The sequence below is a fragment of the Lissotriton vulgaris genome, chromosome 1_1 (genome assembly GCF_964263255.1).
Source record: "Lissotriton vulgaris chromosome 1_1, aLisVul1.2, whole genome shotgun sequence".
Classification (NCBI taxonomy): domain Eukaryota; kingdom Metazoa; phylum Chordata; class Amphibia; order Caudata; family Salamandridae; genus Lissotriton; species Lissotriton vulgaris.
The window spans coordinates 733,553,032-733,569,040 of record NC_141685.1 but is presented as its reverse complement, the minus strand read 5'-3'; the positions used below and the strand labels follow the sequence as shown (position 1 = coordinate 733,569,040).

The following is a 16,009-nucleotide window of genomic DNA, read 5'->3' as shown; positions in this document are numbered from 1 at the left end:
GTTTTAGAATAGCATATCGACAGGGGATATCTTTTTGTAGCACAGGTTTTGCAAGTACACGTACGTGTAAGTTCTGTGGGTAGAGGCTTTAGTAGGTTTAGTACTCTATTAATATCTTCCCAACCAAATTCAAATGGATCGTTCTCTACATATGCTTGATCCAAAATATTTACAGCTCTGATCAAGTAGAGCGCTTTTTAAATGTGCTTATGCACAGAATATAACGCTGGTGGAAGGTCACCTAGCGCGACTGATCTCTTGAACTCACTGTACCAAAGATCGTCAAATGTGTGACAGTAAGTACTCATTTTCCACACACCCACAAGGTATTTTTCTACATCTTTAAAGTCACATTCTTCTTCTGTCTCAGCAAATCCTTTTAGAAACTTCACAATTTCAGCAGTTAACCACATCGCTGCTAAGGCTTTTCCCCTCCTGTGCTGGAAGCTCATCAAGTCCATTGCTCATGACGAGCTCAGCTCGTCATAAGCACAGCTCAACCGTGCTGCATGACGAGCTGAGCTCGTCATGAGCATGGAAGGGGTTAAATCTCCAAGCTTTGTTCCAATGTTGCTCATAGTGTCATCACCTGTAAGAATATGTACCTTGATTAGAACACTGGGCACCTCTGGGTAAAATTTCTTGTACAAAAAATGAAGCAGGATTCTCGCCTGTTCCAGAATGTATCCATAACTATGACAATCCTTGACTTATGAACATTGCAACTAATATAACTAGCACAATAATATCTGTGTTCTTTGACAGTACAGTGACTCTGCTGGAACCAATTCCAACAGCCCACTCAACATATGGCACAACACGAAGGCCAGTTTCCTCCAATTTGCTGTTAAGTTCTTGAACAATATGACCTGTCCCTTTTGAATATATCTCTGCAGGCACCAACTCCTCATTGACAATCATTCCACTTGCAATAATCGGAAATTCAGTGTTCACTGAGCACCAGCAATGTTTTGGCAAGTTAACATCTCTAATTTCATCTTGTTCGATGTGATGACCAGAATTTATCAAGTTGCACAGGTATAAGTGTTGAATTTTTGATGCAGGCAGGTCAGTTGTTCCACTTGTAGCAATTCGTCTGATTCTCTCACATTCTTTGACAGATAGAGCAAGATAACTCTTAATGACAATGTGCAGTTTTTGCAAGGTGCACACTGACTTTGATATCTGTAGAACCTCCTGACAGACTTCTCTGTAGTTTTTGCATGGATGAAATCGTGACCATTCACAAATGTGACATATAGTCCACAACAACTGCAGTTTTCAATGAGGAAACCTTTTCCAATTGAATTGTTCACTTCTGAGATAAGATATGCAAAACCTTATTTGTCATTCTTGTTCCAGAAAGCATTCCATCGCAATGTTTCTATAGCCTCAGATATGATGAGCATACCTTGTAATGAACAAACATAATAAGTTCTGCTAAATACTGGACAGATTTGCTTCCAAAGATTTCAGCCTCAATAAGTGAAATACTATGCATCATCCTGTGAGAAAATTTTCTGCACTCCACAACACAACTTTTGTCATGTGGAAAATACCCCTCATTGGATAAAGGTAATCAAATTCTACTGGATTGCTCATAAAAATGGCAGCTACAATACGGTTAACACCTTCATTGCAGAAATTGGCAGGATAGGCCGGTCTTCAAGCTGAGCATGCAAATTTTGGAACTTTCTAGAGCTCTGTATACTATTGCATAGTTTGTGACTGTAGATGGTACTACTGCTAAAAACCCATCCTTTTTCAGTGGGACGGTATTCTGGATGATTAGAGCGTGAATTCCAGCCCACAAAGAAACTGACCTTTCATCCTTCAGTCTGCACCAAGTAAGCGCTATGATAAATTCAGTTAAATCAGCTTTGCTTCCTGCAGCATTAGGTAGAAGAAGATCCATATCCTCAACCACTTTGAAACTTTCTGGTAGACTCTGACGTGTTCATGGCTTGTAGTGATTTTTCACATGTTGGCAAGGCAGTTGGGTTATAAGTTTTGAGCTTCGTTTGTTTATGCGTACAGCGGACACTGCTTGTTTCCCAGTAGCTACTTCATTGGTATAGTCTTGAAAAAGAAGCATTTCATTATTGTGTGCTGGAAGTTTCAGACAAAGAGGAGCTGTTTTCAAAATCAAAATTATCAAGAGCAGCAATTGTAAATCTTTTCCTGGTAAAGTGACATGGAAGTTGTGTGGTTGTCGGTTTCACAAGATTTTACAGCATGAGCTGCTAACAAGTTCCTGCTCCGTACTGTGTCATTATAACTGTTTGATACACCAATCCTATTCACTGAAGTGATTAGCTCTCTACTTTTGCTCTTGTCATAGACTGTGTGGGCAGTCATCGTGGGTTGCAGAGTTTTCTTTTTGCCGAGATGTAACTCATAAAACTTGATTTGGAAAAGACAGTACATTTGCACAGCATAAGCCTGATGGTTCATGGGATTGTCTTTCACTTCTTCGCTTATATCTTCAAAGCCATCATCAATGTTGTCAGCTTCTGTTGCGAAGTCAAGAACTTTAGCGGCATGTTTACCAGAAAATGTCAGAGTTCAGAGATGTGCCAAATTTGGCAGCGCCACGCTCCAACATTTTCAAAACGCAGAGATGCACCATATTCACAAGAATACGACGCACCCCTGTGTTGTCCCTAGCACTGCTGCTAAATCTAGCTGCCTAGTGCCAACACAGGTACTCTTGCACCGTAGTGCAGGGTGCCTGTGTTGCATGGAATGATTGTTTATGTACAGGTCTTCCTTCCTATACATGAACAGTCACTAATGGCGATTTGTTACTTCTATGAGTGCTGCAGAATTCAGCACACATAGAAGTAGCAGATCATCATTATTTAATGATTGTTTTTGAGCAGGAAGGGATACCTTCCTGTACATAAACAATCATGCAGCACATATAAAAAAAGCAAAAACGAAGAGAAATAAAAGTATTTCTCCTCGTTTTGCCATTCTAACGCCTGCTTTTGCATGGTGTTAGATTTTGGTGCAGCCTCAGATTTACACCTAGTTGTAAATTTGTGGCAGCGTCAAAAGCAATGGGTGTTGCGGTGGAACGCCCACAGCAATACCCATTGTAAGCCTCAGAAAGTGGCTAAAAGTCAATTTGTGAATATGGAGAAGGGCATATCCCCTTGTAATATGTCCCCTTAATTTCTAACAGTTTTGCTTTGCTGATATTAAACAATGATGTAAAAAATGTTAAGACAACATCAGGAATTCTTGTTGACACCCATGATTTGCGGTGCTCTGGGGCATCACATAATTTGTCATTAAATCCAAATTAAAATCTTTCAGGACGTTTCTTAAAAGGGTTACTTGCTGATTTTACTGCATCCTGTGTGATCTTATTTTGGCAGCAAGAACTAAAGGAGTCAAATAAACTGAGAACTCCATAGGTGGCTTATTCTTTTTTGTTAGACTGACAATTCTGTCATTGTACATTCTTACCTGAAAAACCTTATTTCATTATTATGGATGCATACATTTGTATTAATGTTGACCATAATTTCTCTGATCTCACTGAATGTGAACCCGTAGCCAGCACTCAAGAGTGGCTTTAAAACTTAATTAGCTTTTTCAAAGAGTGCAGACTTAGGTTGGCGGTTATGTTGCTGCTGAGAGCCTACTGTACATTTGTATTTTTGAATGTATGCATGCTTGCAGTTCGGGTGGGCATACATTCACCTCGCTGTATAGATCAGCTACTCGGCTGAAAACTTAATCTTGGAATAACTAGCTTCGGATAAAACATGTTTACTCTTTGGAACACACATACTCTGTACTTTGTTCTTTCATCATTCCCTTTGGCCACAGATAACCCATTGAAGATCCTCTGCTTTCTGATCAGTTGTTGGATATGAACAAGGGGTCATGTTCTTCTAAGTGGGTCAGAATAGGGTTTGGTTTTCGTTCTTTTCTCAGAAGACTCAGATTCTTGTTGTGATTCACTGGTTTCTTCTATTTTCTGACACATTTTTCCAGAATTTATTCCATTGTATACAACTTGTAGCACTTGTTGTCGCAATGAGAAAATATTTGATCCTCTTCACACATTAGTTTCAATCTTTTGTGAACTTCGTCTCCTTTATTTCTGCAGCATCTCAAACTCTCATCTGTCCAGCTTCAGTTGATGTTAGCTTTTCTTTCGGATTAATTTGGCGTATGACACATTTTACAGTGTCAAAGAAGTCCTCAGATTTTGTAATTAGCAACACGGTCAGGAGGTAAAGATCCTCTGCTACCACCTGCTTTGCTCACGTTCATGAATTTGAATCAACGGAAAGCCTGAAACAAAAACAATATCACAATAAATTACCAATATAATGGCTAAAACAGTTCCGCCATTTTGGAAAATTGCCGAAGGGTTGCTCTGGGAAATTATTTTCTGACTCTATAACACTTCTTGACCCCCAAGACCTATGTTTTGACACCAAAATAAAGTACATAATTCTCATGGTTCCTGAAATAATACATCATAGCTACAACATATCCGCAATTTTTCAAAATGTCGCCCAGAAAAATTCGACCCAGATTAGCAATGTCTCCCCAAGCTAAATTACTTCTCTAATGATCCAAAAACAAAAATCAACAATAAAAATCTCTGGACAACAATTTGTTTACAGAGATATATCAAGGGGCCAGGACTATTTAACCTTTTGAGGCTGAAAACCCATTCTATGTCCGAAGAGAGAAGTTCAGCAGGATGGTGCCTAGCAGCGCTACAATAATGCTTGAAGGAGATTTCCCAATTCCTGGTCTAGGATATTCTCATTTCTTTCTTCTTTTTTGTTGTGTATCAGGATAAAGTGGGTATTTATGCAGGACCTTCCAGTGTAAGGCAGTGAGTGTGTCACCTTGCCCTAAAGAGTACACTTACCTGCTTTAAGAGGTACTTCCTTACAGCGAAAACATTCTTAGTGTCGGGAATTTAGCTAGGTCATATTCAGCTAATCGCGCCCATGTACCAACATATTTAAAAAATGTGCCTCCCATTGAACAGGTCAGCATTTCCATGGTTGATCTATGGCACAGCCACCATTGCGCTGTATATTTATTCTAGTTCAATATGATAAAAGGATTTCAGATAGTTCATCCAAAGGGTCCTCTGGTGACTGTCTCCGTTGTGCAACACTCCTCACTATTGAAAGAACATTTACCGCTTTTATCACAGAAGTTACTATTTCCTACCTGGCTCTATTACATTTGAACTCCGTTGAAAAAGTCTACCTTAGTCATAAGTGATCCGTCTAAATTCAGGCCAATCATGCTTCCACTTTATCACGCATAATTGTTGGAAAGAGGAGTAACATCACATGTGTGTCCACGTGTGTGGACGAAAATGCTTTGCTACAATCACCAAAAAGCTGGTGATCAGGGATGGATACCAAAATGATAGTGGCCATGGCACTGGAATACTTCCTCAATCCCCAATCTGGTTCTCAGTCTTTTATGTACTGTAGTAGATTCACACCTATGATCAGATTCTTGCCACTGCTAAAGTAAGTTCATTTCACCTCAAAATCCGCATGAGAATATTTTTCCTTTGTCTACTTTTCTCAAAGCATAATAGTTACAAATGTCTTTGTTTAATCAAGTCTTGATTTTAATAATTTGGTTTATTTCGGCCTGTCTTTAAATAAAATGGTGAATAAACATAAATATATCACTGCTTTTTCTGTCAGAATATTTAGAGAGCCTCAAGAGCCCTCTTTGGGGTGTATGCCCCACAATAAGCAATGTAAAAAGAAAAGGGGACGCCCTTTAAAACTCACTACCACTGGGCAAGTATCATAACAACCGAAAGTAGGGAGCATGAGGATAATTCAATAGAAAAGTTTTTATAGCAAAACAAGACTAATTTGTTTGCATAACAATCAATTTGTTAAGAATAACTTCAACACAAATCACCTCACCTCTTTCTTCGACCATTTGTGTCTATTTTCTAATTATTATATTGCGTTCACAGCATTACATTTTCTGTAGATATTACACCATTCACAAAGTAAAAAAAAAGACTGCAACATTCACAAAATGTTAAAAAACAAAAAGAAAAAATATATGCTTAAATCACCACATCAAACACATTTCATGGTCATATCTTGCCTATCACAATCAATCAACCAATCAGTGTTCGTTAAGCGCAACTACTCACCAGTGAGGGTCTCAATGCATGGGAGGAGCTGCAGGTGCTGATGGGCGCCGAGGTTCAGTCCAAGAGCCAGGTCTTGAGTTCCTTCCTAAATTGGGTCCGCAACGAGATAGCCTGAGGTGGAGCGGCATGGTATTCCAACAAGAATTGTATAGACAACAGATGGTGTATACATCTATTTTGAGTCCACCTTCAACCGTGATGTAGCTAGGGCTAGGCCAGGTGAAAAAAGTCCATTCAGTGCTTCAGACCTTTTCCACCAAAGTATTAAAACGTCTATCTTCTAATAGCTCCTCTAATTAAAAAGAGGTTGATGCGTTTCGGTTTATTCACCTTTCCAGGCATCTTCAGGACAAGCGGAAGTGACCATATACTAAAATTCAAAAGTATCACATTGAAACATAATTCATTAACTACTTTTTCACATTAGACAAAAGAAACTCCTTAACCTTTATTAGTAGTTTACAGAAAGATGCTGATCCCGCCTGCATGCAGACGCATGTCAGATGAAGACAATGCTAACCCCAACCATGTAAGTATCATCTACAGATAACTTAGTCCATTCTGCATTCATGTGCAACGGTTTGCACCACAACTGTGCATTAATCCACAAAATGACCTGGACTACCAAAGACCATAGTATTGACCCGTATTTTACATTACACCTTAAGGAATCCTCCTATTGGGCCCTTCTAACACTCTGTTATGCATACTCTTACCCTTTATAACATTGCAAGCCATGAAGGGCATGCAAAGGGTAAATTCTGTTTCAAATCTGGTCAATCAATGGGTGATCCCTGTACGACACATATGAGTAATATAAAGACTTGGGTGTATAGCTTTAATCTAAATCCTCTGACCCCCACATGTGGTGCGTCAACAGCGGGAGACGTTTGTTCTTCTACCTCATGGAGAAGTCCTGGAACAACCTCCCACTTCACCTACAGGCCTCATTCTCTCCTATGGTATTCAGAAAAGGACTGAAGACCTGGCTGTTCAACTGAGCCCCCTGCAGCAACCTACTCAGTGCCTGGATACTCTCACAGGTGATTAGCCGTGCTCTACAAATCCAGATTGATTGACTGACAATGAGTGGCAAAACACTATTACCAAATTTCACCCATACATGGATCTGCAGGCCTTTAGTCATTAAACATCCTCTCTAGAACAAAAGAGTGTTGTGAACTGCGTTTTAAGAACTGTTGAAAACCCACCGCTTTAAAATCAAACCAAATCAAACCGCATTTTTAAAGCATAACACTGTCACCCTTAGGCGTATTTGGGCGCTGTGTCTCCGTTGAAGAACCAGGTCTTGAGTCTCTTTCTGAAGTCTACCAGCGAGGGGGCTGTACCAAGCTGGAGGGGAAGGTTGTTTCAGGTCTTGGCAGCGATATAGGAGAAGGAGTCGCCACCGCTGTGGCTGCGACAGATGCGTGAGGTGTGTGCGAGGGTGCGTGAAGAGGAGCGCAGGTATCTATTGGGTTGGTGGAAGCTCGGTTGATGGTTTATATAGGCAGGTCCTAGGTTGTGGAGGGCTCTGTAGGCATGTGTGAGACTCTTGAACTGGCATCTCTTCTGGATGAGGAGCCCGATGGGGGGTGATGTGGATTATTTTGGGAAAGACCAGGATGAGTCTGGCTATGGCGTTCTGTATAGTCTGGAGTCTTTTTAGGAGCTTGGTGGAGATGCTGGCATAGAGGGTATTGCCGTAGTTGAGGCAGCTGGGTACGAGGGCCCGAGTGAAGGTCTTTCTCATGTTGGTAGGGATACATCCAAAGAGACTGTGGAGCATGTGAAGTGTGTGGTAGCAGGAGAAGGCAACTACTTTGACTTGTCGTTTCATGGTCAGTTGGCTGTTGAGGATGATGCTGAGGTTGCGTGCATGGTCATTTGGTGTGGGTGTAGGTCCGAGTTTTACAGGCCACCATCTGTTGTCCCATGCAGAGGTGTTCTTCCCGAAGATCAATACTTCTGTTTTGTAGTAATTGAGTTGGATGCAGTTGTCTCTAATACATGTGGCTACTTTGTTCATGGCGTTGCAGAAGTTGGCGTTCTGTATGGCTGCAGGGTTGGGGAATTCTTTGACTATTTTTAAGAGTTCCTTTGTGTGGTTGGCTGAGGAGTCAATGCATCTGGTGATGGCTGCTTTCTTGGTTTCTTTGATGTGCCTGTGAAAGTTGCTAAGTACTGTTTTGTGAGCTGCTCTGTCAGCGTGGTTCTTGGTGGCGTGCCATAATTTCTCCACTTGTTGGCAGTTGCGCTTGTTTGGAGTTCTTGTTGGATTTTGTAGGTTTCAGTGGGGTGACTATGTCGGCACTGTCGGTGATCCAGACGGCGAAGTTCTGGACGGCCTGTTTGAGGTCTGCTAAGGCCTTGGGTCAGGAGGTGGTGAGGACCTGAGGCCACTAAGTTTCAGTGACCTTTCTCCATCTGCAGTGGGAGGAGATCTGACGTCTGGTAATGATGTGCTGGGGATCAGTGATGGTGAAGTGTACAATGGTGTGGTCAGTCCTGATGAGTTCTGCAGTGTTGCTGAATTTGATTCGGTTGCTGGAGGTGAAAATGGGGAAAGGGTGTGTCTGGACTTGTGTGTGGGTTAGGTGACCAGTTGGGTGAGACCAATGTTGTTCAATTTCTCCAGGAGTGCGATTGCGTTGCTGTTGTTGGGGTTGTCAAACGTGGAAGTTGAGGTCACCAATTAGGACGTAGTGGTGAGAGTTGATTGCAGGCTCTGGTCGTTAGCAGACTGGACTACTGTAATGGCCTTCTTTTGTCATCTAATGAAGGCCAATTTAACAAGCTACAGGTGGTCCAGAATACGGCTGCGAGGTTAGTCATGAATGCTCCACCTAGGACTCCCTCCCAGCCACTGTTGACGGAACTGCACTGGCTGCCAGTACGACTGCGGACCAAATTTAAAATCTTGTGCACAATTCACAAATGCCTGATGGGGATAGGCCCGAAATTTCTCAGCACAGTCTTTACACCATATGTCCCGGGCCGTGCACTACGATCCAGCAACCTCCAACTCCTCAAGGTTCCCAAGATTAAAAAAGCCCGTCAAGGAGGTAGGGCTCTGGCCTATACTGGGCCTGTTCTGTGGAACACCCTTCCCCTCTCACTAAAGCTCAGCTCTGATCACTTATCTTTTCGTAAAACCCTGAAAACCTACCTCTTCTCTAGCATTTAATTTTATTCCCCCACTATCTATTGGTATTGTCCGGGTACAGTAGCAGGTTTCCCCTGGATGGCAAAGCGCAGAGATACCCCTTCGGGGGTCTATTCAGGCGCTATAGAAGCATATAAATAAAATAAAATAAAGGGGACAATGAGGTTGAGGATGGTGCGGCAGAAAGTTGCTTTGGGTCCCGGGGTCTGTACGCGAGGGTGCATCGTATAGTAGTCTTCACATCTAATTGTAGTAGGAAGTTGAGGTGTTCCATGAGAGGCATGGGATTGTCGTTGATGATGGTGCATCCAGTGGTTTCTTTGAAGATAATGGCTATGACTCCGCCTTGTTTGTTGGCGCAGTTTCAGTTTATTATCTTGTAGTATTCGGGAGTGACAGTGGTGATGCCGGAGTTCGAGCAGGGGTTGAGCTACGTTTCGGTGATGAAGGCAACGTCTATGGGGAGGGTGGTAATGGCGTCTCAGATTTCTGTGGCATGTTTGCAGTGAGTGGGCGTTTAGCAGGATACAATGTAGTGGTTGCAGAGTGTTATAGGTATTGTGGACAGGAGCGGTGCAGGATTTCTCATAGGTTGTGTCGCAGGAGAAGTAGCCGTGTCAGCAGGTGGAAGGTCCTTTGGTGGTTCGTGGGGGGAAGGAGACGTCGGGTCCAGGACCAGGCGTCCCTTGGCAATGTACCGTCGGGTAGAGGAAGGGCCAGGGGTCCTGGCGCTGTCCAACCGGTGGTGCGTTGGCGGCACGACTGCTGCAAGACTTTGGGACGGCCTCCATTGGTGGTTTTGGTAGGAGGTTAAGTGGTCTGAAATACGCCGAAAAATTGGCGTATTTCAGACCACAAGGACCTAAGATTACTGAATCTACAGGTCGCGATGCAATACACGTTTCCTTATTAACAGGCAGTCTCCGTTGGTAGGGGCCTGATGAATCTGAAATAGACACTGGTTCTCTGTGCTTTTCTTGAATTTTATCAACTTTTAGCAGTACGGACCGTCTTTTGATCTTCCACCGTGGACCGACTTATTGAGTTTCACAGTTATTACTACAGATGTAGAATTGATGGAACTCCCTTCTTACTCTCCAACCTGAACTGGTGTACTCCTCCTTGTGGCAGCGATACCCTGAGATCAGGAAACTACGGAGCTATTAACCTGGCCATCTTCGGACTATTGCCTTCGAATTGATTGTGAATCGAGAGGAGGTTCCACTGGACATAATAGGTGACTCCGGAAACTCTTGAGCAGTCTGGAAACGGCGCCTGATTGACCCCTCACAGCCACTGCCCGCACATCCAGCCAATACGAAGGCATCAGCACTGGGCGCGGTCAAAGACGGCAGAGGAGGATAAGGTCCCTCCGGCAAGGAAGATATGCCCGGCCTGCTGCTACACCCACAGTAAGCACCAACCTGACATTACCCATATGCGGAGGCCCGACCCGGTTAGGGAGAGGAGGAGTGCATCGGAGCTGCACAGGTGACCCTGCCCCTTCCACGAGCGAACTGCGCACCAGCGCGACACAGAGCCCTGTTCCGGCATCATAATTCTCAACGAGACTCGCAACAAAACAAAAAAAAAAGACAACGGCGAGTGAGCTCAGCTCAGCTCCAATCCAATGCCGCCCTGAGGAGGAAGAATACTCCTAGAAAAGGCCCAGCGCCTCTATGCATAGCGCAGCCTCAACAAGATCAGAGCAACGCAGCTCAAGCATGCACTTTACTCACAAGACAACAATTTGCCTGAGGGGAGGCGGCAAGCCTAATCAGGGAGAAAAAGGCCACAGCACCAAGGCAAACGGGAGCACCTACCTTCCCTTTACAGCAGCTCGAAATGCCCCATCTGTCTCCACAACACCGCACCAGAGCATCACGCAGCCCGGTTCCTAACTCCAGTCAGAGTAGTGGCCGTGGGTGGTACTGCACCCGAACGAAGGCACTCTGCATGGTAACTACATCTCCGCCCCAGTGTGACTTACAGCCTCAGCAACCCTGCCGCATCACGGAACGTAGGGTACTGCAACTTGCCCTGCAGACAGCCAGCGCCTAAAGTGACCCACTCCCTGCACCACTCATTCCACTGACACACTCCCTCTGAATCGCAGGGAAAGAGGGACAGCAAGCAAATCACCAAGTGCCACCGGGAAAGCATACGAGGCACTACAGACACTGTCCGGGATAAAGGCCACAAGCGCTCATGCATGCAAAAGGGTATGTGGTGAATGAAGAAGGGAAAGGTCCGTCCCATGGAAGACACACATCCATAAGCCAGAACTGCAAACAAGGAAAGGCAGCACTGCCAGCACAACCGCTGATCTGCCTGATGATGTGAGCTGCACAAGCCCTACACTAAAGAGGGAGACAAGCGGTTAGAGGGGTCCTCTGCAGTGCCTCCAAGCCCTGAAGGAAAACAGTGGTATTTAGAGACTGTGCATCCCGTCCAGAGAGACTGCTGACCCCACAAGAAGCCCAAATATTCCTCCCCAAGAACAGCGCCACATAGCTAAATAAAGTCCAGCACAGGGCACACACAGTAATGCCAGACTGGCGCAGGAACGCCACACAGCGACAAGGAAGCCCGACCAAAGACGCAGCACAGCACACCACTGCAACAGGACAGCGCAGCACTGCGCTGGAACGTGCCAGAAGCGCCAGAAATCCATGCGCACAGACAGTCAGTGAGAGAGGGACTCGAGGTCACTAAACAGCCAGCGTGACGCTGCACAGCGACATGCCAGCACCACAGGACAGCACTGCACTGCACGGAAATGCGCCGGGAGTGAAAGTACTCCAGGCACAAGGACGTGCAATGAAAGAGTGGCGCAAGTTCACTACGCGGCCAAAGAAAGCGAAGCAACCAAGCACGTTTAACGCCCAAATAAGCACAAAAGCCTCACCGTCAGCGCGTGCCCAGCGATGAGAAGGTATGAGGAGCGGTGACGTAACCCTCCGAAGCCAGCGAAGCACCCGGAGAGCGCAGACAGAAATGCGCCAGAAACACAGGAACGCGCCAGGAGTGCAGTTAACTCCACACAGGACATTCAGCAGAACGCACAGCAAAGTGCGCCCAAGGAATCAAAAGCAACAACGCCAGCGAAAGTCACAGTAGCGGTGGCGCAACCCTCCAGACACAGCGAAGCACATAAAGAGCGCAGACAAAAGCGTGCCAACGCAGAAGCACTGCAACGGAATTAAGTGACGATCCCAAGAATCACAGACGGCATGAAGACGCAAGACCACGCAAAGCCAGAAGCGCGCAGGAGGTCGCGCCATTGAACCTGACTGCACAGTCAGCACCCAGGAAAACCTCTCCACACAGAAACACTGCTGAACGCAGGTTGGAGAGCACACATGTCTCCACCGCCACAGCGAAGCCCTACAGTAGGCCGAAAACCACCCACGGTGTCCTCCCTCACACTGCCTCAAGACGGAGTCGGCCACGACCCAAGATCGGCAAGAGAGAAGTCGCACACCCCATGTGGCAGCCCGCCACAGCACCGTGTGCTCCAACGAACAGCGACACAAGACCAGACGTCACGTCGCCCAGCAAACAAGGAGCGCCTCACCAAGTGACTAGCCAGCAAAGCACGCCAGAGCAAAAGCAGAAGCCGGCGCCACGACAGCGCCGCCTCGAGGTCCAAATGCAACGCCCTCGAAGAAAAGAAGAGTGACAGCTCTGTCACCCCAAAGACCGGATGAGCACAGGTGGACTGAACAAGCCAACAAAGGAAGAAGACCGAGGACTCACAGCCAGCCAAGAAGCACACCCTGGCACGCCAGACAGCCACCAAGGCGGACCGACGTCCCATGATGAACCAAACTTAAGCCGCAGCAAGCGCAGTCCACGTCTCATCCCAACGCTTCCCCAGGCGACCGTCCATCCCCGAGCGTCGGCAGTCTGAGTCAGTCGGCATCCCTGCTCCCGTCCGCAGATGCCAAGGGCGAAGATCAGCACTGAGCGGCCGCCCTCTCATCGCCTCAAGATGGAGTCGGCAGTGGCCCCACAACAGGCAAGAGAGGAACCAAACACACTACGTGTCAAGCCGCCACCTAAGGTCAACATCAACAAAGCGGAGGCACATGGCTGCCAAATCTCTCCAGACATCCAACACTCCCAACAAGTCCCCAACACCCATCATCCCGAGTCTCTACATGGCTGGCAACCACCATCACCCCAGCCATCAGCACCTGCGCCAATCAACACCACTGCCAGAGACCGGCAGTGTGGACTGGCAAGAGGTTCAAGAAGTTTGAGTAAGACGTGATCCGCGACCAAGGAACCAACGAACTTCGACACCCTCAAGAACCAGAAGTATAACCATTAACAGGAGAAGGTCGCGACGACTGGTCCAGTCACAGAGTGGAAAAGAAGACAGTGTCCTATAGCCAGGACAAGACCAGAAGTAAACGGGCGGAGTGCACGCCGCTCGGAGAAACCTGGTCAGGAGGACAAGAGCGGCAAGGTGACCGGACCGCGTCGCGAAGAAGAAAAGAGGATGGAGAACGAGTGGCGCGACGCCACGAAGGGAGGGAAAAGGAGAAAGGAATCATGTGGCACGACACCATCAAGAACAGCAACATCCAGAAAGGTGAGGAGAGGTGTGACGAGTCTGCACACCCACCAGAAGAGAAGGTGACCCGCACCACAACATGGAATACAAGGGCCTACAAGTCCAGGGGAACATCGGTAGGACTAGGTGAAGAACAGGCCCCTACCTACAAGTCCTCTGACAACCCGTCGACTGCAGGAATGAACAGGCTGGACCATTGGCAACACCCACCTTTGGGATTGAGCGGAAGTCTGGATGGGGAGAACGCTCAGATGCCCGGCAGAGGGAGAACTGACCACCCCACACCAGCCCATGGATATCCAAGGGGCAAAGGCCTCAGGGACACCAGTGGCAGAGGGTCCTGACACGAGAAATGGATCCGTCGCCGTCTACCCTGCATGTCCCAGGAAGAAGAGGAACTTGTGCGTAAAGGAAAGAGTCAACAACCACCCTCCAGGCGGAGCTACGGATGCATGGTAGTAATCTCATCGCCTCCTCCATTCACACCGGCTTGTGGAGTTGGAGCAACGCTGCAGAGAACACCCTGCCCAGCGGAAACCTGAAGAAGAGGGCCTCCGGGACATCTCATGTCAGGAGAATACCCGCGAGAGGGGCATCACAGTGAGAGGGGTGCCTTTCAACCTCTCCCTCCTTTGCAATATGAAACCAAGCTGCCTACAGTGGAGAAACCCGACGGACCACTATAAGACAACCTCCATCAAGTCCACCATCTGGTCGTCCTATTCAGCGTCACCCCAAAAGCAAGATCTCAATGTACGGAAGAACATACTGCCATGGTGCAACTCCAGAAGAGCACGCCCACCGAGGACCAGCATGTCGAGCCCAAGAGAACGAACTTTTCAGCTGAAGAGACATCTCCTAAATTTCGGAGATTGCATATTTTGTGTTTTTCGTCCCACAGGCTCGGACTTTTGTGTTGTCTCAACTTTTATTAAGTTGGGGAGGAATGTAGTGTCCTGCTGGACACGTTCTAGTTGTTGTGCTATGTAAACCTACACTTTACACCCACCCACCACTGATGTCACGAGTCACGTGACACAGTTAATAAATAGGGCGGAGCGCACGTGCTCTTGGCCAGTTTACTAACTAACCACCCTGTGTCTGCGTCTCCCTGATCACCGTAATGTGGGCCTAGTGCCCAACACTACAGGGCCCCCCCTTATACTGAAGACTGGGGGCCCCCCTGCACTGCTGGGTGTTTGTTACGCCCCTGCAATCAGTTCCCACTCACACCTAACTCATCACATGTCTGATAGTGTAGTGCGTCCTGCAAGCAAGGGCCGTTAAGAATATAAATAGCTAACTACGCCCATTTATCCACTGCATCACGGGAACCTAGTCACACCCTCCCTGCTTAGGGGACATCTTGGAATGACAAAAATTAAAACATATTCTTTCCACTGCATACTTTATGATCTATGTTAACAAAACCTTGATTATAGTTGCAAAATACTCGCCTACAAAGACACTTGGAGGCTCTATGTATGCTAATCACTCGACAGGGTTATTGCTACCACCATGGCGAACATGGTTGGCATGTTGGTGCGGCCATCTATAAAGGGTCCAGCATAAAACTGTTTATTATGTTAAGTGCCAACCTTCCTAATCTTTACATTGAATATTCTTATCACCCAGAAAGATGAACATAAGTGTGAACAACATACGCCAATAGAGGCTGTCTACAGAGGGTCACTCATACCACTGCCATACACGGGCGTTTGACTAAACAATGTTGTTTCCACCCCCTGGCAAACATCATCGGTATGTTGATATGGCCATCTATAAAGGGTCGCACATAAAACTGATTTTTATATAAAGCTTTAAAGCTCCTTATGTTTATATTGAATATTACTAACACCTTGAGAGATGAACACCAGCATATGCCTAAAGAGGCCTTCTACAGAGGGTCGCGCATACAGCTGCTCCTCATATATAATGCTGCCCCTCATTGTCCTTGTGCTTGGATATTCTTTTCTCATGGGAGAATTAACAAGATTGTGACCATCATTAGCGTCTTATGTCATCAGTACCGACACGTCATCAGAATCATTTATCCCTGTAGATGCTGTGTGAAAGGTTTTGA

At 46.2% G+C, this 16,009-nt stretch overlaps 1 protein-coding gene across 1 annotated transcript in view; it reads left to right on the top strand.

The window, feature by feature from the left end:
* AXDND1 (axonemal dynein light chain domain containing 1) overlaps positions 1-16,009 on the top strand; it is a 570,869-nt gene that overhangs the window by 155,704 nt on the left and 399,156 nt on the right. The window lies entirely within an intron of this gene.